Below are 22,931 nucleotides of genomic sequence, written 5' to 3' on the forward strand. Positions count from 1 at the left end.
GTCCCTCTAAATAATTTAAAATGACCTTCACATGCCCTCCAGAGTGGCCCGGGGAAATACATCACTAGATTCCTTCAGCCTTTTACCTAGCTCTGCTTCCCAGAGTCTGTGTTACACAGGCAGAAACCCCACCGTCATATTTCTCTCTGCCCTCAGGAACCAGTTGGGGGGGGAAAAAGGCCAGAAAATTGTTGCTATGGGCTCTGTGTTGTGGAAGTTAAAATGCGGGTGCAAGAATCTGATTGCTTGATAGCTGCCCCCCGCCCCCCCCCATCTCTCTCTCTCACCCCCACCCCTTCTCGGTTCTCCCGAACCCCCACTTTATTTATCTATTCTCCCTTCCTCCCTCCCCCGGACTAGCAGGATTGCACACCAGCACCCCCTCGCCCCCCCCAAACACACCGGGCCGGAGGAGAGCCTTACAGGTTGTCAATGAAACCTGGAATTATTTCCTTTGATGGCTTAGATAATAGTAGGAGCCGGAGCAACGAGTGAGGTCGTCTGAAACCAATGCAGTCCTGCCCGGGCCCCGGGAGCCAATCGCAGGAGCAGAGGGCGGGGCGTCGGCGCCCGCAGATAATTGCTAAGTGCCTCGCTAGCACAGTTGGTCCGCGCTGCCGAAAGGTCTGGTCGCCGAGGCAGGAACGCGCAATCCTCAGCGTGCACCATCCCCATAGCATCCCTCCAGGCTCCGCAGGCAGCGAGCCTCTGGGCACCGGGCCCCTCTGCTCCGCGGAAAAGGTACTCCCGCTGCGTCTCCCCGGGTGTGTGTGTGTGTATGGCGGGGGCGCGCTGCGCCTGGTCCCCCATCCTCAGTGGCTGGCAGTTGAGCCTCTGTAGAGGGGGCGCAGGAAGAAAAGTTTAGGGGAGGAAACGTGACCAAGGAGGGAAATCCCCGTCTTCTGTTGGGAGGAAAACAAGCTGATGATTTGGGAAACTTCTGCGCTGTCTACAACTGGGGTTTGTTTACTACTCTTTCAATCAGTGACGCTCAGGTCTGTGGAAATAGGTCTGGTCCTGGGCTGGGGTTCTGTGCCTGCGGTCGGGGTGTAGATTCAGGTTTGCTGGGTGAAGGGGGTTGGACCCTGGATGTGTTGCTTACCCCCCGCGCTGACCCCGCAGCTGGGAGGCCGGTTCTGGGACTGGCGATGGGGTGGCTGTGTTTTCCATCATAGGGTCTGCCCCCTTGACATTACGTGGACCTGCTGTGCCCCAACTCTTGTGACCTTCGACTTGAGTCCTTCGTCAGACTTCTGTCTCCTTCTGTCCCTGCCCCCTCCCTTGCCCACTCTGTCTCAGCTCACTTAATCTGCTGAAGGGAGATGTGTGACATCCTGGGGTGCGGGCAACTGTCCTGTGTGACCTGATGGGTGTCTGTCTGCAACACAAAACTTGGGGAGAAATCAACAAAGCAGTTCTCCGGGGTGTGTGTGTGTGTGTGTGTGTTGGGGGGGAAGACATCACTAAATTGATTAGCTCCCGAAAACTCTGGAAGACTGTCCAGGTTTGGTGTCTATGGAAATAAAGGGGCTGGAAGGAAATCGAGTCCCTTGTGAAGGTTACACCTCACCAGGGATGGGCTGTCCACTAAGCAAGCCAGGGGCTCTGGGTGGGGAGGGGGGTAGGGGGCTGGTGGGAGGAGCTGGCTCTGGGTGGGTGCGCAGGTGCTGCTCTGATTGAGAGGTGACTGGAGCCATCATCCCTGCTGTCTGTGATGACTGCTCTTCAAGGGAAAGGCTGGCCACCGCCGGAGGGCGGTCCAGCCTCGCGGCACCCTTGTTCGCTTGTGAATGGTGGGACCACAAGGGTGCGGCTTGATCTGAATTCCACTGGTGGTCCTGGGGAGAAACCCTGCTCCCCAGATTCTGCCCACCAGGAAGTGTTAGGTCTGAGGGCCGGCTAGGAAGCAGTGTCCCCGTGGGAGAAGGTGATGTGCTTGGTCTCAAACTTCCTTCTTGCTTTGGTGCAGGCAGCTCCTATTTGAATATTCCACAACATTGGCCAGGTGTGTCCTCCGACCTGCTGGGTCCTCAGAAGCTGCCGGCTTGGGACTGATCTTCCACCTCCCTGAGTCTCTCTGACTTCCAACCTAGACCCCCAAGTTGGGAGGTTCAAGTCCTGGTCCTGGGCGCATGGGGATGTTCAGGCAGGGCTCCTCCAGGACACCCAGTCCCCAGGACAGCCTTCCCGCTGAGATGTGAATGTGTCCATTCCCTGGCTCCACGAATCATGTTCACTCTTTAATTCTTGTCTCCTTTAACCTCCGCAAAGGCTTCTCGCCCACCTTCTTTCCACAGCTATTTCGGGTGGGAGATGTTATTGCTGAAGCTTTACTCACAATGCTTAAGAAAAAAAAAAAAAAAAGCTGGTTGACTTTTTTTTGTCTTGGTGGGGATACAGTCAGCCTTCTCCTCTGCACATGTTGCCTGGCAGTAAACAAAACAAGCTTGCAACCCCGCAAAGGAGAACGCCTTTGTGTTTGGGAGCCTGGAGAGGATGCTGAACTTTTATTGGCTGTTGAGGCATCCTTGGCCCGAGACCTTCTCCTCTGTGGTCTGTCTGGGGCAGAGAGAGCCCACAGAGGCGACATCTAGCAGGTGGGGGATTTTGAAAGGGGAGGGGATGGCTTTGGTTTTCAGGAAGGCAGTAATAACCACGGAACACGGCCTTGGAATTGCAGGGGTGTTTAGAACCAGGGACAGGGAGTGAGATTGCGAGCCCCCTCTGCCGATGCCCATCTGCTAGGTCTCTGTCGTGATAGAGGACATTCAAAGTAAGGCTTTGAAACCAGCTCGGAGTGGTGACTCATGCAGAGTTAGAAGGCAGGATGGGGGAGGGAGCACGGTGAGCTGCAACGCACAAGTGGGACACACTGGGAGCACTTGCTTTCCGTCTCCCCCTCCCTCTCCTCCTCCTTCGTCTTTCTTGTAGTTCCCTCTTTGGAACAAAGATCATTAAAATAACAACTTAAGGCTAAAAAAAGCATAATGGGAGCTAAAGAATAATTGACGGCAAGCAAAACACCACCGCTGCAACTTCACCTTGGATGGCGCCCCGTGAAACCCAGGATCCAGCCCCTCCGCCGTGCCATGCCATCCACTTTGGAGAATTTCATCGCCGGCTACTGTTGGGCTGGCTGGTTCCTTGTGAAGCCAGGCGCCTGTCTGTGTCTGAAGGGACTGATTAGTGTTCAGGAAATTAAATTTGTCACTTGTCATTTCATCAGATGCGGTAGCTTGGTCCTGGACCCCGGAGAAGCACCATCCACAGGGCCCTGCCCAACTGGCCAGCCAGGATGACTCTTCCTTTAACCATTGTGCTGTGAAAGGGTCGCCTCTGTCTGCTTTGACAAGCCAGACAAAGTCCCTTCCTTACTTTTCGGCTCCTTTTCCCTGTTCTCCATTTCCTCATCAACACTTTAGTAAATAATCTCTTTGCCAACCTGCTTTGATCTTGTCATTTTGTGCCAATTGTGCTCTTAAAGAACACTACCCCCTGAAATAGGATAGAAAACCTATGAAAATTTTAATCAGAGATGAACCTTTGAGTCTTCTCTCTTAAAATTTAATATTGCGATGTGGGGGGGCTTATTGTGTTAGGTATTTTTGTAAACACAGAATTTCTTTTCTTCCTCTGGTAGATGTGTGAACTCCCAGTAATCCTGGGGGGCATGGGGGTGTGATTCTGGAGGTGGGAAAGAGTCTGGAGCAGCCTCTGAGGGCGGACAGGCTGGAGTCTGATGCTTCTGCTTATTCAAGGTACGGTGAAGGCTGTTTTGAAATCTAGGCGCTGAGATGCGTTCACTCTACTCTGTGCGTTGCCCTCTTCATTCTCCACTTGGAAACATTTTGTAGCCCAGATTATTAGTAAATGGTTCACCTGCTTCCCCTTTCTGTACACTCATGTGGCCCCCACCCACCTCCCACCTTGGGAGGGACTTCACAGGGCAGCAAGTGGATGCCTGAATCATCTTACTTCATCTTGACGTGTGCCTGTCTTTTCTTCCTTCCCTTCTGGTTCTTCCTCGCTGTCACTTAAGGGCACCTTAGAGATTGAGATTTAATATTAGACACCATCCTTATCTCACGTCTGAGACCTGAGACCGTGTGCCAGAGGGAGTCAGGAATTCTGGAATGCACCTGGGGTCTGGCCCCAGGGGGAGCTCTGGGTTCAGTTCTGGACCTCACCCGGACACCTAGGGTGGTGCAGAAGCCCTGCGTGAAGGTAGGGAAACAGACCTTCTGGATGCATACTGGTGCTGGGTGGATGCAGCCCCCACCCTTTGCAAGGCTGAGCCCCAACCCCCCCTTAGCCTCTTATATGCGCACAAGTCTGACCTTGGAAAACCTGCCTGCGGTGGTGTTTGTTTGTTAATCTATTCTCTGTGTTTTGCTCTCTTCTCACCCCTAAATGTCTCTATCAAGAGCTTGGATGGAATTGACTTATTCCTACTAGAGTGTGAACCATTAACAGCGTTGCCACTTTTCAGAGGTGTTTGAGTTCTCCATGGGATTCAAAGTGGAGTTTCTTTGTTTGGTAAGGGAGATGAGTTTGGATCCGGAATGTCTGCATAACTGTGGCGCTTTGCTTCCCTGTTAAGGCTCCGTTCTGCTCTTACCCACGTTGAGGTCGTGCTGTGGCCCCCCAGAGCATCGTGCTGGCAGGATTTTGGGGTCTAGCAGCTGAGATTTGATCCCTCAGATCCGACCTTGAGCACTGAATCGATTTGCCTTTTCTGTCCTTCTCATAAAACCCGGGACTTGGGCTGTGTTCTCAGCCACCCTTTTTCTGCTCCGACCTTCTCCAGGGGTTTTGCCCCCCGCGTCCAACGTCTGTCCGGGGATGTAGCGGTTCTCCGAGGACTTGGGTTTACCGAGCTGCTCCGCCGCGGGCCGCCGCGCTCCGCGATGCCTCCCGAGCCTGGAGTCCCGCCGTGAAGGCAGGTCGGAACGGTGGATGTTGTACCAGAAGGAAAACAGGCTGAGGGGTGATGTAATAACCGAGTTGGGTTTAGGAGGGGATGTTATATGGAGGATGGCGACCAGCTGTTCTCCATCTCCAGTAAGGACTGAACGAGAGAAAATAGACAGAAATTGCAGCAGATGGACTTAGATTAGGTATGAGAAGAATTTTCCACCAGCCAGAGTTGTTAAAAAGGGAAGGTTTGGAGCCTCTGTGATGATCTTTAGGAAACGGATGAGTGGGGAATTCAGCTGGGGGAACAGGTGAGGGGCTCTCAGGGCTTGGGGACAGGCTGGGGCCGTCTAGTGCAGGCGTCCTGGCCGGTTCCTGATGAGGGGTCTGGTTTTTTTTTTTTATTTCTCTGATACCTCACCTGTGCTCTGGGGCATCAAAGGGCTGGAGAATCAGAGTCCCAGAATAGAGGCAGGACACCCCGCTGCTGTCCTGCTGCTGCAAGAGGGGCAGACTCGGTCAGGCTTGAGGACCTCATCTCAAGTCCAGCCTTTCGTTTCCAGATGTGGTGCCCAAGGTCTGGAGAGGTGACCCAACTGGGAGACCCGGGACCAGAATCAAGGTTCTCCATCCCAAGCCTGTAGCTCAATTTTTTTTTCCCCCTTGCTTCCCAACTGAAGGGGCTGCTTCCTTTTCCAGGGCTGCTGTCTTCTATCCAAATGGCAGAGGCAGGGAGCCCTGCAGTTGGCATTGGTCATGGAATGCCCATCATGGATGCCTTGGAACCGACTCTAGCTTCCCTGGTTTACACAACCGATGCTGTGGTCTCCATCATTGGAAGAGAAGGGGCGTCTGCGAGGCCAGGGTTGGCGGGATGTGAGCCAGACCCAGGGGGTGGAAAGGGGGATTGGATAGAGCTGCGGAGACCAGGAAGAGAGAGAGGAAGGAAAATAGGGGATGAGTTAGTCTGCCGGTTACCAAGGCAAGCGTCTTTAGACGTCTAGCTCTAACTCCTCATCAGATAAATGAAATAAAACAGGTCCACGGCACACGTGGGCTCTGGACAAGACATTTCACCAGTTACCTTCACCGGGCAAAACAGAATTTTGAATTTCACGTGTCTCATTTCTAAGAGAAGCTTCTACAACAAGGGGCTGAAATTCTACCTTCCTTCTGGCCAGATCTGATTCATTTCTGGGCAGATGCACCTCCTGGGTGCTTGCAGGCCCAGGGCAGGGTGTGCACTTCGGCAGAGGGTGCTGTGTCAGGGTCTAGAAGCTGGCACCCCAGGGGCCCGGGGATGAGAGCGGATGTGGAGGGATGCTCTCGCGGCCTGGGGACCAACACAGAGGCTGGCCCTCTGGAGAAACAGGCAGAGGCAGCTTCGCCCTGTGGTGCTTTGAGCCACGTAGGCAGTAAGATAAACTGGCGAAATGAACATCACCAAATAAATACATAATTAGGGGAAAACTGGGAAAAAGGGAGAAAACACAGAGGCTGGTGCTGGGCTAGCTAGGGGTGAGTGCCTGGTGGGGAAGGTGGACAGCCATAGGTCAAGACCCAGAAGCAGAAAGTAGCAAGGCACTAGTGCCCCGGGGGTCACACTGGGTGTGACTGTCTGAGCGCACGAAGGATGCTTTGGGGGTGCTGGAGGAGGGGATATGGGTGCTCCCAGGTAGGGAGGGGCCAGCGGGCCACCCTTGGGTACAAAAGGATTTTAGGCAGGACAAGGCAGTCACAATTGCCTTTAGGGAAAATGAGATGAGAGTGGAGAGTGGAGGGAGGTGAGGTTGGGGAGGGGTGAGCTTGAGATGCGGAAGCCAGTTCCGAAGCCATTTGTTGCCATCCAGTGGAGAAAGGATGAGGGTCTGGAGGAAGAAGTAAGAAGACAAGGGATGGCCTCACAGGGTGGCTTTCTGGCTTCATGAGTTCCACGAGGTCGGGCATAAACGAAGAGGAGTTATTCATCCCCGGAGGCTGACAGGTGACAGCAAAGGCAGCACTCTCAGATGAGAGAGGCAGGGTGCCCCTCACTGAAGGCAGGATGAGAGCAAATGGGCTTAAACAACAGGAAAAGAATGTAAGCTAGACATTAGCATTAACGCCTTAATGGAGGGGATTGCTCAACACAGGGGCAGAGTCATCAAAGGAGGCTGTGGACTAATTCCGCTCTTTGTATAGTATTAGCAAAGCAGCCTGTCCTCTGTGGCAAGAGTGGGCAGAGGATGTGAAGAGATCATTCAGACACAAAGAAGCAGAAATGTCCAGAAAAAGATGCAAAAGCGTCCGGCCTCACTCATCATTAAAATATGAAATTAAAAACAAGATATTACCCAACTAGCAGATGAGCAAAAAGGAAAACGGATATCAGTGCCATTAAGAGTGTTGGCAAATGGACCTTTTTAGACATAGCTGGTGGGAAGATAATTTGCAAACACAAGAGACATGTCTGAAAAATATGCCCTTTGAACCAGTTAGCAATTCCTCTTCTGGAATTTCTCCTAAGAAAATCATCAGAGCTGTGCAGAATAGATCTAATCAAGGAGATTCCTTTCAGCATTATTCATTACAACAAAACATTGTAGGGGGGGATTAGTTTAATATGGTGCATCCATCGAGGAAGCTATTAAAATAACATTGAATAATATACAAGGATATGGGAAAAAACTAACTATATATATTATATAAATAAAGATTTAAAAGCACGCAGAGTATAAATGCATTTTGGTAAAACAAAGTGTACAGTCATGAAAGAAGAGAATAGATGCAAATATATGGAGGGGTTAACGGTGGTTCTCTTTGGGTTTTAGCAAACACCTGATTTTTAAACTTTGTTCAGCTTGTCTTTATTTCCCAAATTTCCTACAGGAAATGTGCTATTTTGTTCCTCGAACCACTAAGGTTCAAGCCGTGACCATACATTTAGCAGTGGATCAGCTCCCATATTCTCACTGAAAAGTGTCTCATGAGTAGGAATAGTGAGGTCAGATCTGTGTGCCCAGGTCAGATCAGTGTGCCCAGACCAAGCAGCGTGTGGTCCTGCAGGCCGGTCGGTGCTGAACATCAAGGGGGCGGGGTCTCCAGGCAGGGCGCAGGGACCCAGGGCTGTGGCGTGTTGCTCCTTCCTCCCTGCCTCACCCCCAGCTCCCGTCTGCAGGGGTCAGACCTGTCCTAGCCTTTCAGGAGGCCTGGTGACAAGCATCACGCACCTCTGCGGATGTCGCAGGTCGAGATGCTGAGGCTCAGCGAGACCGAGATTTGCCAGAGTCACCAAGGCAGAGCATGGCAGAGCCAGGTCATGGAGAATGTGATGTCAGAGCCTGTCCAGCTGGGCCATCGAGACGGGCTCCTGGTGCCGTGGAGTCAGCTGGCACCTCTCCACTGGGAAGGGTGGAGCCGTCCTTCCCTCCTTCCGGGAAGCCGTGCCTTTTGCCTGATTCCCTTATTGATTAAGACCAAGGGCACGCCCTGACAGCTTTCATCCTCAGAGCAGGGACTCTGGGTGCCCAAGGCTCTCCAGAGGCCACCTCGGGCTTCTGCCTCCTGGGGTCCTGTATGTTGCTGCTTTTCTGAGATGTCTTCACCTGCCGCTGTGCTTTCCTTTGTTGCCTCCCCTCCGGGCAGGCTGGGCACCCGGCTCCCTGTGCAGCTCACAGCTGGACGGCTGTGTGATGTGTGCCCAGCCACGTGGGGGGGGTCTGGGGTGTCTTGGCTCAGTGGGGTGCCAGCTGTGATGCTCACCTCCTTGGGGCTTTCTTGGGCTTAATTGGAAAAGTGGCTAGGCTGCGGGAGAGTCGGCAGGGTGAGGAGGGGTGTGGGCCTGCGGCTGATTTGCCGCTCTATTTATTTTAATAGAAGTGTGTGTGTGTGTGTGTGTGTGTGTGTGTGGTGTTCTGTGTTCACAAGCCTTGGAGGTGGATGGGGAAGCAACTGATACCTGGAGAGTCGAAGCCGTGCTCCCCAGGTTGTATGGCAGCAGGCGGAAGGGCCAGCATGGAAAGAGCCTGCAAGTATATATACCACCTTGACCTGGAAGCCAGCAGGGCTTCTTGCTGGTCTGAGTGTCCTGGGCCACAGACAGATGGGCAGAGCATCCTGTGTCCTGGAGGACCCTGGAGGGGTTAACAGCGGCACAGATGAGATGACTTCCGGTCCATGGTGGGTTCACCTGAGACCTAATTCGAGGCCGGGGTGTAGGTGCTGAGAAAGTGGGTGTCAATGGAGGTGTGAGGGGTCACAGGGGGCTCAGGAGACGGACCCCTGAGTCCTAAGCACGGAAGTGTGAGGAGACTTGGATGGAAGGAGGGACATCCTCGTGTGAGTGGTGGTCTCGAGCCCAGAGCCAGTGTGGGCGTTGAGGCTGCTGAGAAACCCGGGGTTCCAGGCTGTACTGGGTTCTCAGAAAGCCCTTCTGTTTTATCAGCTGGGGCCCAGGTGCTGTTCCAGGAGGGTGGGGAGGCAAGGGTTGGCCGGGGGGGGGGGTGGGGATGGGTTGGAGGTTCTCACACGGATTCACTCTCGCTGTCTCTTGCTTTTGTATCCGTTGATGTGAAACTGCCCTGTGGGGTTTCTGGGAGGAGAGGGAAGGGGGTTAGGGTGGTCCCATCTTGCCCACCCTCCCCACCTGCCTGGACCTCAGGGTTTTCAGAATATGTGAAGAGGAGGGAAAGGTTATGAGACAAAAAGACAAAGGGGTGAAAAAAAAAAACAAAAAAAATGGGAGCAGATCGGGGAATAGGTGGGAACTCAAGAAGGATGCTTGGAGCTGAGGGAGTGACTTCCAGCTCCCCCCAGACCTTAAGCATGATCTCTTTTTGCAGAGTGGAACTTTAAATGTGATGTGATAAAGATGAGAAAATTCAAGGAGTCTGAGACCACCCTTCACAGTTGTCCCTCAGTATCCACGGGGGTTGGGTTTCAGGACCCCCGGGATACCAAACTTCATGGATGCCCAAGTCCCTTACAATCTTCCCTCCCCGGCCTCCATATCCAGGGATGAACCTGTGGATACAGAAGGCTGACTGTATTTTCAATTGTTAAAACATTTACTCACCACCCTCCTTTTGCAGAGAGGACACTGAGACCTGGCCTGGTTAAGGCTCAGCAGGTTACACGGCTGGATTCCAAGCCTGGTGCGTTGCCTGCCGTGACTCCCCATCCGGCTCACCCCTCCTGGGTCGGGGTGACCTGGATGCCTGCAGGGCAGACCAAGGAGGCCCTGTTGGGATCTGGCACCATCTGCCTCCAGAGCAGCCTCCTGGCTTCCCGGGGGCTCTTCAGAGGGATTTGGGGGAGCAGCTGGCAGGCAGTCGCCCTGTCCTTGGGGACTGGCTTGCTTCAGTACATTCCCTGGGACAGGTCAGTGAGGGATGCCGCTGGCTCATGCTTGGAGAGCTCAGTGCTGTGGTCCTCTCTGATCTCTCCATGACAGAAGCCATGTGCTTCTCTTCCCCAACCTTCTGCTTCTTCTCAAGAAGATGGGAACATCTGAAATGTCGTATGTCTACTTGTTCGTTGCCCCAAATACTGAGAATTGACAAGTGCAGGTCTCCAAGTTGAGAATTCAGAGTGGGCAAAACTGACCAGCTCCCTGTCCTCTCGAAGCTTCTGTCTGGTGGGGGGAAGAGATGGTAAGCAAGGGAGTGAGTCTGTAGTAAGGTGAGTCAGTGCACTGGGAGAAAGGAAGTGGAACCAGGGGCTGGGGGTGGGCGAGGCCAGGCCCAGGGGTGTCTTTGTAATTAAGCTACATTGAAGCAGACACAGTGCAGAGGAGCGCGTCCAGGTGGAGGCTTGGGAGGAACTGTCCACTCAGCAGGGGTCCTGAAGCTGGAGCTGCGAGGTGTCAGGGGTAGCACTGGGACCAGGGTGCTGGTCCTCCAACCCCTGGGAAGTTTTGAGCAGAGGACTGACACGGTTTAGATGGAAATGGATCACTCCGGCTGCCTTGTGGGCGGCAATGTTGAAAGCACCTCCAGGAGGGCTGCGTGGAGGCAGTGATCCTGGCAAGGGTGGGGGTGCCTTGGATTTGGGTGGGAACAATGGAGGGGTTACTGGGCCAATTCTGCATACATTTTGAAAGTGGAACCAACAAGACTTGCTGATGTGTTGAATGTGGGGTTTGAGAGAAAGAAGTCGAATGACTTCCCAGGTTTTTGGTGTGAGATGGAAAGGCTTTCTGGAGGAGCAGACTGAGGGGAGAAACAAGAAGTAAGGATTTTGTTTGGGAAGGATGCCGGGCCATACAAATGAAAAGTCCACCAGTCGGCAGGGTGATGGGTCTGGAGTTCAGAGAAGACTTTTCTATGCTGGAGAAGAATCTCGGCAGTTGTCAGTGTCTTGATAAAACTGAAAGTGTGGGACCAAATGGGATCACCTGGAGAGTGAGTGTGGATAGAGAAGCTCTAAAGTCTGAGTCTGGAGCTCCATGGTATTTAGGGGTCTGGGGTAGGAATTGGTCAACTTTTTCTTACAGGGCCACAGAGTAAATATTTCAGACTTTCCTGCAATGGCTCAACTCTGCCTTTGTAGCACAGAAGCAGCCGCAGACAATACACGAGCTTGTGTGTCAGTAAAACTTTATTTACAACAGTAGGCAGCGGCCGAGGGCCGCATTTGCTGCCCCTGAATCTGGGCTGTGAAGATGAACCCGGCCTAGGAGACTGAAAGGGAGCAGCCCCCGGTGGGGGGGGAGAAGAGAGGGACCCTAGAAGGAATGTGTCCTCAGAGACCTAGGGGAGTATTTTCACAGGGAGGGAGTGAAAGTGCTGACGTCAGAGGAGGGTGGAGAACCGAAATTGGCCACTGGGATGCTGTAGGAGGCGATCACGGTGGACGGGGCGAGTTGGAGGGAGAGGTGCTGGGTGGGGGTGGGGGTTTCTCTCTTGCTTGGGTAGACGACTTCATGGAGGCATGTGGTGTGAAGGGTGCAGAGAAGTGAATGGTTAAGTGTAGGGCTGTTTGGTCAAAGGAAGCCTTTTCCCTCTAACATGGGAAGGGCACCAGGATGTCTGTGCTGATGGAGATGGTCCAGTGGGGAGAGCAGAGGTGATACAGGAGAGGAGGCCCTGCTGGGCGATGGCCTGCAGGAGGAGTTGGGGTGCAGAGTGCAGTGCCAGGCATGGCCTTCGCTGGAGGCCAAGAGAAGACAGGCAGTTGCCCTCAGAGGCACTGGGTGGGGGTATAGGGGAGCTGGGGGCGGCAGGGACCTGGGGGATCGTCCAGGGAGCTCACTCCGGTAGCTTCATTTTCTCTGTGGCTTGGATCAGGAGCCGTGGCAGAGGAGGGGAGAGACCTTGGCCTGAGGTCTACGGAGAAAGACGCCCCCCGCGCCCAGAGGGAGTGGACAGGAGACAGTGACTGAGAGAGGTTGAGTCTCTAAATCGAAATGAGGTTTCTGCCTACACTCCCACCGTAAGAGGGGTTGGGTACCTTCTCAAGAGTTATGGACTGAATGGATGAGGCCAGGATGAGGGTGTGGATTGAGAGTCCTCAAAACCTAGTCTCAGATGCCTCCAGGCCTGGAGCTGTCTACCCAGATGGCTCTTGTACGACTGTATTCTTTAAAAATTGAAATGTAATTGATGAGTGAAATGATATGTTTCAGGCATACAGTGTAATAATTTAGTATTTCTAGGTATTGTGAAATGACCATCACAGTAAGTCTAGATAACATCCATCACCACTCATAGCTAACCTTTTTTCGGGGTACAATTTCATTCTGAAGAAATGGAATGGCTTGCCTGGAGTTGCGACAATCCTCAAAGTCAGGCAGGTGTGGGAGGTGCCAAGAGCCGCTTGGCCAGAGATGAGGGAGAGTTGAAAGGTGCTTTCTGCACATCTTCCCCTCTCTTCCTAAAGCTTTTGTGGGTTTTTTTTTTTTTTTTGAGACTTCTTAGTTTTTTTCCTCCATCTTCCTGTAAGGCAGGACGGAGATGGGAATGAACGGAAGAAGATTCCTCTCTCTAGTTTTTGCTATAAGACTCGCTGTGCTGGGGGAGAGAGGGAACCAACCCAGGTCACCTGATCCGGACATGGTGTGGGCTCAGGGTAGGCAGAGTCCTGGGTGTTCCCTGCTGTGTGTGTGTGTGTGTGTGTGTGTGTGTGTGTGTGTGTGTGTGTGTGTATGTGGGTCTATCAGTCACGTCCCGCTCTTTGCAGACCCCATGGACTGTAGCTTTCCAGGCTTCCCTGTCCATGGAATTCTCCAGGCAAAAATACTGGAGTGGGTGGCCATTTCCCTCTCCAGGGGATCTTCCTGACTCAGGGATTGAACCTGGGTCTCTTGCATTGCAAGCAGATTCTTTACTGTCTGAGCCACCTGGAAAGCCCCTTAGGAGAGGGATTCCAGCCTTCCCTGCAGTTTGGGAAGAGGGAGAGGCTGATATAACTGTGAAGACATAGAGCATCATCTTCGTTCTCCTTAGGGGTCAGTCGGAAGAAAAACAGGCAAACAGCCCAGGCAAGAGGTGGGATTATAGGATGATCTGGGCTTTAGCAAAGCGAACAGTCCGGGTTCACAGACCAACAGGGGAGCAGGGTGGAGAACTTGACCCAGATGGTGCTGTGGGGCTGAGGAGGGTCACAGCAGCGGGAGGGAGGCGGGTTTGCTCAGAGAGCTTCAGAAAGGGGACCTCCTGCACTGTCAACATGGCCAGGAAAGGGGGTGGCCTCTGACTAAACCAAGGGCGGACAGGACGTGTGTCTGGCCCTGAGCCTTGATCTCATCTGTCTCTCTGACAGGGGCCTCTTCTTGGGTGGCAGAGGGTCCAAGATGTTGTGCTCACCTAGGGGACGCAGTCCTTTGTGGGAGTGATAAAGCAGGAAGGAGTGTGGTTCAGGGCTCATCCAGGAAGCAAGATCTCCTGTCTTTTCTCCAGATCTTATTCCTGGAGGTCTGTTTGATTGGAGGAGCTGGAGACACGGAGGGGTACGGACCCCAAGCCGTCTCTGCAGACCCAGCTCACATCGTCCCTGTGGCTGTTCCACACTTGAGTTTCTCCTGGTACCTGTGAGACCTCCTGGTACCCACGTTGGAGCTTTGCTGTAGGGATTCAGCGGAGTGTGAGCTGTAACACATGAACGCAGTGCTGAAATGCACTGAGGGCTCCAGGATGCCTGGGGAGTTATACGAGGTGATGATGGTCGTGAGAGTAGGTCTGTCTCTAAGCAGAAGCCGGGGTAGGGGGGCCAGGGTAATGGACTGTGTTCAGGAGACATCAGGTGATGGATTCCAGGTGATTCCGTTGCCGAGATCCTAGAGTGTTAGCGAAAAGGTCGGAATACCTGTTTGGGGATTTCAAAGCTCAAGCTCTTTCTCCCAGATACTGCTGGACAGGGTACCAGAGAAGAACCGTGTAGCGTTGCAAATTGTGCAGTGCCTTCGGACAATAACCCTGGGCAGGAATCTCTGAAAAGCTGCAAGAACCGTAATATTGAGAGAGATTTGAGGGAAGCAAAAACCCCTGCAATGCTTAGAACAGCAGGAGCATGGATTTCTCATCCTAATCAAGTGATTGGTGGGAAAATCCTATCCATCTCCCTAACCTGAGTTGAATCAAGCAAACGATCGCTGTGAGTTGCAGGGGGAGCTCTGAGGCGGGCGTGAGGCTGGTTTATGATCCTGCAGAACTTTTCTGCGGCATGAATTCCTGGGCGAGCAGGTGACTTCAAAGGAGAAAACTCCTCATCCTGCTGGCCTCCCTTCCAGCTGCCAGTGCAGGCTCCTGGTGGAGTGGAAGGGTGTCCCCTGCCTGCCCAGGGCAGAGCTTCCTGGCTCCCAGCCTTTGAGGCTTTTCTGCCCGTGGAGGAAGGCTGGCACATGTTTCCCTGGGCCTCTGAGGAGTGGTCCTGGTGGGCAGGTGCTGTCTTGGCTGTGAACTTGAACGCCATGGAGGGGGAGCTATCTGGTCAAGAGATACCCCTATCCCTGTGAGAAGAGACACAGTGGTTCCTCCCTCTGCCTCCCGGAAAGAAAGGAAGAATGGTCCAGGAGAATCAGCCCTTGTGGAAGAGCTGCGCTTTCAGGCTGGGCTAGGTTTTGGGTGCTCCAGAGTTGACCCTTCTGTGACTGGGAAATGATAGTTCTCACTCGAGGTTAAGTTCAGTTCCAGGGCATTCTGACTGACCTCACGAGGGCTCAGGTGAAGTCAGTTTACAGTCTTGTCAATGTAGAGAGGAGACCCTGTGTCATCCTTGAGTGGAGGGGGAAACGGGGGGCTGGGTTGGGCTGAGGCTCCAAAAGCTGAGGGTGTGAATCTTCACACAAGCATGGAGTGTCAAAACATCCGAAATGCTGAGGGCTGTTTTTTTATATACACACACACAGAATAAATTTACTCCAGTTCTGAGAAAAAGAAATACAGGGGTTACAAACACGTGAAAAAAAGTTTGACTCCATGAATACAGCATAATAGAATAGTCAGATGGGTGGGCTTTGGGCTTTGACCCTGGCTCTGAAGAAGGCTGTCTTTGTGGAAGTCACTTGATTGGGCCTCAGTGTCCCCCTCTGTAGAGTGAGGTTGAGGGCGCCTGTCTTCCACGGATGCCATGTGAGGGTAAGGGGAGGCATTCAGGTCAAGCCCTGACTGCCAGTAACAACCCCAATACAGTAAGTTCCCTACATACCAACCTCTAGGTTACAAGCTCTCAAAGAAGCGAATGTGTGTTTGCACGTCCAGTCGTGTGAGTTCGCTCACGTGTCTGCTGTACATTGTCATGTGTGTGTGTTTTCTACAAGTGCTTGTGCTTTTGTGTACTTTACTGTGTAGAGTACGGTGGTATGGTGTCTTTATTTCAAGTCCAGGATTTCTGGAAGCAAGTGTAAAGGCAGCAGTATGTAGCTGATTCTGTTAGTTGGGTTCTTTGTGGACTTACGAACAAATTAGACTTATGAACTGGCTTTTGGAACAGACCTCATTCATTTGTAGGGGACTTACTATAATAACAACAATAAAAATGCTAATTAAAATGGCAATGAGATGCGCTTTTTTTTCAGCTATAAAATTACTAACGTTTAAAAATGACGTTGCTCGGTGTCGCAGAGGTTTAATAGATTGGTCTAAGTCCTGCTGACGGAGCTATAATTGGCACAATCTTTCTGGAAAGCATGATTTTGGGGGAGGGTATTTTCATACTTTTGATTTACTTCTAGGATTCTGTACAAAGGAAATAATCAGAAATGTGGGGGGATAGGTGTGCACAAAATTGTTCAGTGCAATGCTATTTATCTTTCTGGAAACACTGGACTCAACTTCTCCCACTAGCAGGAAGCTAGTTAAGTGAATAAAGATACATCCATACAATGCAGTCATAGGCAGTTGCATAAAAATATGTGAAGAATGGAAATGACAGGAGACGATGCTGATGAAGCTGTATGTTAAATATCTTCCAGACTGGCTAATGAAATGTGTGTGTATGTGTATATATATATGAAGACATGAATAAAATATACCAAAATGCTGAGACATTCTTTCTGCATGGTGAGATTACGGATGATATTTGTTTTCCTCTTAATGTTTTTTTTCCTACAGTTTCCAAATGTCTTACAGTGAGCCTTTATTAATTTTTATCATAGTAATAATAAAAGTTACAGTAAGAACATGAGTTTCAGTAACCTGAGGGGACCAGGTCCTAGCCCTGTTTCAGAAGTGTTTCCTTGTGGACCAGATCTGATGTGGTTTCCCTGGAAGCTTGTAGATGGCTCTCCATGGATCCTCTGCTAACCCCTGGCCCACCAACATGGACAAAACAAATGTTTTGGGGACAGAAAGAAACATTTTGGAACAAAGAGGCAGGGGTGGGTATGTGATGAAGACAGTGCGAAGCGCAGTGGGGAGCTCTGCCCTGAAACCCAACAGCTTCTGCAAGGCCACAGACACAGTGACAGCCGGGGTCTTTAGTCACTGCCAAAAAGCCGTGACCGGCCTGGGACAGGGTGCCCTCTTGCCTGGCCATTGCCACCAGGAAGCCAGGAAGAGGTGTCTGCAAAGACGCAGAGCTGCCTCTTTATCAGTGATGGGACAGGGGATGATGGGAACTGAGACCCCAGGAGGGATGCAGGCAAACACTTGCAGAGGCAGTGAGTCCGGGGCGCCGGTGGCCCCCAGGACACAGCTGTCCTCAAGCTGGGCACGTTCCAGGGTCTCACCTGCTGCTCTGTGCATGCTGGGGCGTGGGCCACATGAATGGAGTAGTTGTGGATTCTGTAACTCATGAAATATACCAGTGGAGCTGGCTGTTTAACAGAAGCGATGCTTCTATTCGACAAATGCCTTTTGAGTGTAACCTGCCTGGTTCTCAGGCTAGGTGTTGGGCGTTCCCTGGTGAATAAAGCTTTTGAGGAGCTTACTCTTTTTCTGCACATTGGACGACCAACTTAGTTCTGGTTTGTATTTCAAAAATCTGGATTTTTTTTTTGAATATTGGTTTTGCTTAAAGTAGGACATCGTTGCTTTCAGTCTGTGAAATATTGTAGAAATAGTGATTTTTTTTTTCCCTTTTAGTACAGATGTCCCAAGTGTTATGTAAGTTTAAATATTTTTCTTTAATTCATCCTTAAGACAGCTCTGGGAGATCGGAGCAGGGAGGCAGTGCTGCCTGCCTTCAAGTGTGGAGCGGAGGATGGTTTGGACTTGAACTGTGGCCACACTGAGAACCTTCCAGAATAGCTCTGACTCAGTTCAGGGGTGTTGCCTCTCATGATTGACAGTCGATGGCCACTGGCCACTTGGAGGGCCTTCACTGAGGAAGCGCTGGGTTTTCAGCCTTTGGGTAACCATTCATTCATTCCCTTCAGAACGTCTTGAAATGTGAAAACCACAATGGCTATTGTGTTATTCTTTCATTACACTGGGTGCCAGAATCTGGTTCCCTGAGCTCCTCAGAGGCACGGATTATGTTTAGCAAATGTAAATTGTATCTTTTGTAAAGATGCAGCCTTCCACTGTGTAATATGTTGTGACTTAGGTTCTTCCTCTCTGCTTTGGAATGAGCCCAGATGTTTTGCTTCTTTTAAAGATCTGGCATGACCATGGCCGGCTCTATAAATAGTACCAAACATCAGCTATAATGCTGGTGTGAGGCTGATTTTTTTTTTTTTTCCCTGCCACCCACTGAAAGTCTTGGGAGAAAATTCTTTCTCCACACACACGTTTGAAGTTATATTTAGACAGAAGTAGAAAGCTTAAATGTGTTCAAACACGTATGGGTGTTTGCTTCCTTTGGTTTTTTGTAGGAATTAGGTGACACGGAGTTAAAAACCTTTCAACAATAACAGAAAACAAAAGGACTCCCCAAACATCTACCCTGCACAAGCATAGCATTAAATTAAATCACTTCCTGGCATCAGAACGCACAGTCCAGCAAGAGGGCAGCTTTATGAGAAACTAATTGTATCAGGAACCCTGGGAAAAAAATGTGAAGAGATACCTTTTATAAACTCCTGGGGACTTCTCTCAGCTGCACAGAGATTTTCTCACAGCTGTATTAGTTCGCCAGCACGGAGATAACAGAGGGTCCAGACTGAGTGGCTTGAACCAGAGACACGCACTGTTTCCAGGCTCTGTGGGCTGGAAGTCCAAGTTCAAGTTCAAGGTGGTGGCAAGGTTGCTTCCTCCCGTGGCTGTGAGGGATGGATCTATTTGAACCTCTGTCCTTGGCTTGTAGAGCCCATCATGCTCCCTTGGGATCTTCACACTATATGTGTGTCTGTCATTGCGTCCAAATGTCCCCTTTCCTAAGGACACTATTCTTCTTAGATTAGAAACCACCCTCATGGCCTCATTTCAATGTGATTACCCCTGTTAATGCTCTTCTTTCCAAGCAAGGTCATGTTCTGAGGGCCTGGAGGTTAGGATCTTATTTGAATTTTTTACAGGGGTGGGTTTAGCACCATTGAATCCTGACAAGTCTTTTTACCTTGGGCAATAACTTGCCTTAAGCCATCCCAGAAAACCAGATTGAGAGTATGTCCCCTCACTAAGGAGTGAATTTTCACAATTCACATTCTTTTCTTTTTTTTTTTTAAATGTTTATTTTTATTTATTTGGCTGCACCAGATGTGGAATCTAGTTCCCTGACCAGGGATTGAACCTCGGCCCCCTGCATTGGGAGCTTGGACTCTTAGACCCTGGACCACCAGGGAAGTCCAGAACATTACTTTCGAATTTGATCCCATGAACCACATCCTGTTTCTTGGAGCCAAACCCAATTACTCTTCTGTGAAACCAGTGGAGAACGCTCAGCACACCTCCCTCCCCCAATCCCCACCTGGGTCTAGGGGCTTAGAAGCTGTCTTCATGGACAAGACACATCCCTCTTCTCTGTCCCACAGATGTTTTGGCCTCTTCATGGTGCAGAGCTCTCCCATTGCAGCCTGACTCTTAGCTCCTACAGGGAAAGCCTTGGCAGGTGGGCGGCGAGGGGCAGGGGGCTGTCCTGGTCCAGGTGGGGGCACAGGAGGCCAGTCAACACATCCTGCATCCTTCCTTCTCCACTGTGGCCTGATCAGCCCCGGGTCCTGTGGGCAGAACTCATGCGGTCCAGGGAGCAGGTGGAGTGGAGGGCCAGCGTTCAGCCCCAGCTTAGCTGCATCTGTAGCTGAAGCCTTGACTTTGCCACTTCTCAGCTGCTCCTCCTTGCCCAGGGAAGACACCGCACACCGCTCACATCACCCTCTTTGCCCATTCTGCTTTAGAACTTGCAAATCCCGTAGGTAATAACGGGTATTTTCATTGCCCATGGGAGATGGCCAGCACCGATAAGCTGACCTCCAACTCTTTTCAGTTACACACTTATTCATTTTTTTTAGCCAGTGGGCTGACAACCCTAACAGATTAGGCTCTGTTGAATACTTTTTAGACATAAACTCTTCAACTGCCTCTATTCACCCTCTCCCCTTGTCCCAGACATGTTCAGGGTGATCTTTGGGTCTGCCCCTCCGAGCACCCTACAACTTACATCCACAGCCATCATGAGAGGGGCTGATGCTGGGCTGGGGAAAGACCAACGCAGGTAGCATAGCACTTCTGGATGAGAGGTTTCACGTGGGCTCTGGACAGGAGGGAGCTAGGGGTCCATTAACGTTTGTTCAGTAGGAGACTGGGGTTCCTCTGGGGAAGGTTAAGAATCTGAAGCCCAGGAACAGAGCCTGGTTTGACACAGAAATAAGACTTTAACTTCTTTCCCAGCCACCCTAGTTCCTCCCTTAGAGGCTGGGAAGTTGTACTGGCCAGTTCTAAACTGGCACCAGTGCGTTTATGCTTCGAGGGCAAGGGGGTCTTTATCTTGGTTCTTCCGTCTGCTCTGCTCTTGACATGCTGAGCAGCACAGATGGAAAATCCTGGGGGAAAATGGCTAGAGAGGAAGCAATTCTCTCCTCCTGAGTTATGGACACAGACACCACCAGCTTCTCTGGTCTTGCTCTCTGAGATAAGCCTGGTCTGAAGCCACATCTGCTGCAGCCCAGTCCAGTCCATTCAGGCTGCGAGTTAAGGAAAGGCGGTGGGCCACTGCACAAAAGTGCCCACAGAAAAGTTTCCAGAGCCAAGAACCATTCAAATTGTATAGAAATTAGATAGGCTTCGCTTGCTTGGAAAGGGCAACAAATGACACCTGTAAAGAGGACTTAATGTATTTCATCTGGGACAAAGGTGAAGGCAAAGCCTAGGAAAGATATGCTTGTTGGCTTGGAAGGAGTTCTTCTCTGGGGGCGGGTGGGGCAACCGGGGAACTGGCCCCTAATTGTAAGATTGGAGTAGGTGTATCATTCCAGCTTGTTGGTTCTTGTCGTTTAGTCACTAAGTCATGTCTGACTCTTGCAACCCCATGGACTGTAGCCCACCAGGTTCCTCTGTCCAGGGGATTCCCAGGCAAGAATACTGGAGTGGGTTGCCATTTCCTTCTCTAGGGGATCTTCCCGACTGAGGGACTGAACCCAAGTCTCCTGAATGGGCAGGCAGATTCTTTACCACTGGGCCACCTGGGAAGCCCAGATTTCATCCCAGATATGAAGCAGAAAACTGTTAAGAAAGATGCTGAAGTTCGCTCCCACCCTGAGGTCTTCTCTGTATACCTTGTACTCATTCCTTCAAAAACAAACCAGCAATAAGCCTGTACCATTCACTCTCCTTATCTTCAGGTGGGCCCAGAATGTAGCTCTCAGTCCCTCAGAGGTTCTTTTCTTCCATAGAGTGCTGAGAGATGATGATCTTAGCTGTGGACATGTCAGGCACACTCATATAGATCCTGCATCAGGTCAGACTGCTTCTTGGTCCAGAAGAACAGCCAAACACAGACACGCTGTGCATTCCTCCTACTTATTCAGAAGAGTGCCAATGCCACAGAAGAGACCTGAGCGTCCCCTATGATGTAGACTTGGAGACAACACACGTCAGATGACCCGGGGACAGGGAAGATGCTGTGGGGTACAGGAGACTGCTGTGAACGTGTAGAGGAGGGGATGATCACTGGTGGAGGTCAGAGCAGGCGGCAAGTGCAAGGGCAAGGAAGGTCGAACCAGGGCCAGTTAGTTTAGGAGGTTAAAGAGGGGGAAGGATCAGTTGCTGGCCACCAGTTTGTGAAGGTAGGTTATGCATAGCAAATAGTCTCAGTTTGTGTTTCTATAAAACAGAAGTGGCTGAAGGGAAGCCCTCCCTCTAGCTCATCACAGAATCCTTAGCAACTCTCATCATCAGAGTCCTCTCCCTGGATCTCACAGCTGTGGCTTTGTTACAGAGCAGAGTCAATTATGATTCCATGTTGGATCTATTTTGTTTAACCTTGCTTCCCATTGCTTTGGTTCACTAAAAGAATACTGTCCATACATAATGACCTGCCTCGGGGAACCCTACTCCTCCGCCTGAATATTAAATGAAAATGCCTTTGTTCAGGACCCTGTCCACCTGTGGAAGAAACTGACACATCCCCTTCCTGAGGCCGGCCATTCTAGGAGATATCTGCAAGATTAATGGCCTTTTTACTTTACTTCCTCACCCCTGTTTCTGATCTATAGAAGAACCTGGCATCCAGACCCCGATAAGAGGGTTATTTTGAGACATTAGTCTGCCATCTTCTCGGTCAGCCTGCCTTCCTCTCTTGGATTATTAGTCTGCTGTGCTGTAAGCAGAGTGAGCTTGGACTTGGTAACAGCTCCGGTGCACCCAAGTCAGTGTTCCCTGCCCACTGCTTGCCTTCTACCTGATAGAACCACCTCTCATCTCAGCAGCCCCTTCACTGGCTTAAGACATACCATTCTCCTCCACCTAAGGCCCCTCCCACAGCTCTGCAGGTTCAAATCCTTCCCAGCCTTCAGTGAGATGTCACGTCCTCTGTGGAACTTGCCCTGATCTTCTCCTGTTCCTGGCTCTAAGGGATGCTCGGAGTCACTTATATGTATTTTCCTTAATTATCACCTACAACTTAGTAGTAAAATATTGATTGAGGAGTTACTATGTACTAAGTAGGACTCTCTGCACCTTAGATAAGTCAATGAATAAATCAAAGACTTCTGCTGTCGTTGCATTAGTGTTCTAGTTAGGGAAGGCAGATGGTGAATAGAAATGTTAATACATAAGTAAATCATAAAGTATTAGAAGATGTTAATGGCTGTGGAAAAAAGGAAAAAGAGAGTGGGAGAAGGGGAGTTGGGAAGGCTGATGTGATGGGAGAGTTCAGTTCAGTTCAGTTGCTCAGTCGTGTCCGACTCTTTGCGACCCCATGAATTACAGCACGCCAGGCCTCCCTGTCCATCACCAACTCCCAGAGTTCACTCAAACTCACGTCCATCGAGTCGGTGATGCCATCCAGCCATCTCATCCTCTGTCGTCCCCTTCTCCTCCTGCCCCAATCCCTCCCAGCATCAGAGTCTTTTCCAATGAGTCAACTCTTTGCATGAGGTGGCCAAAGTATTGAAGTTTCAGCTTTAGCATCATTCCTTCCAAAGAAATCCCAGGGCTGATCTCCTTCAGAATGGACTGGTTGGATCTCCTTGCAGTCCAACGGACCCTCAAGAGTCTTCTTCA

General features: G+C 51.0%; 1 protein-coding gene across 1 annotated transcript in view; it reads left to right on the plus strand.

Annotated features, from left to right (window-relative positions):
* Window positions 623–22,931, plus strand: part of ZMAT4 (zinc finger matrin-type 4) — a 315,794-nt gene continuing 293,485 nt past the window's right edge. Inside the window, exon 1 of the mRNA XM_018041759.1 lies at window positions 623–741. The gene's annotated coding sequence lies outside the window, so the exon portion shown is untranslated. The remainder of the gene's footprint in view (window positions 742–22,931) is intronic.

The sequence above is a fragment of the Capra hircus genome, chromosome 27 (assembly GCF_001704415.2).
Source record: "Capra hircus breed San Clemente chromosome 27, ASM170441v1, whole genome shotgun sequence".
Taxonomy (NCBI): Eukaryota; Metazoa; Chordata; class Mammalia; order Artiodactyla; family Bovidae; genus Capra; species Capra hircus.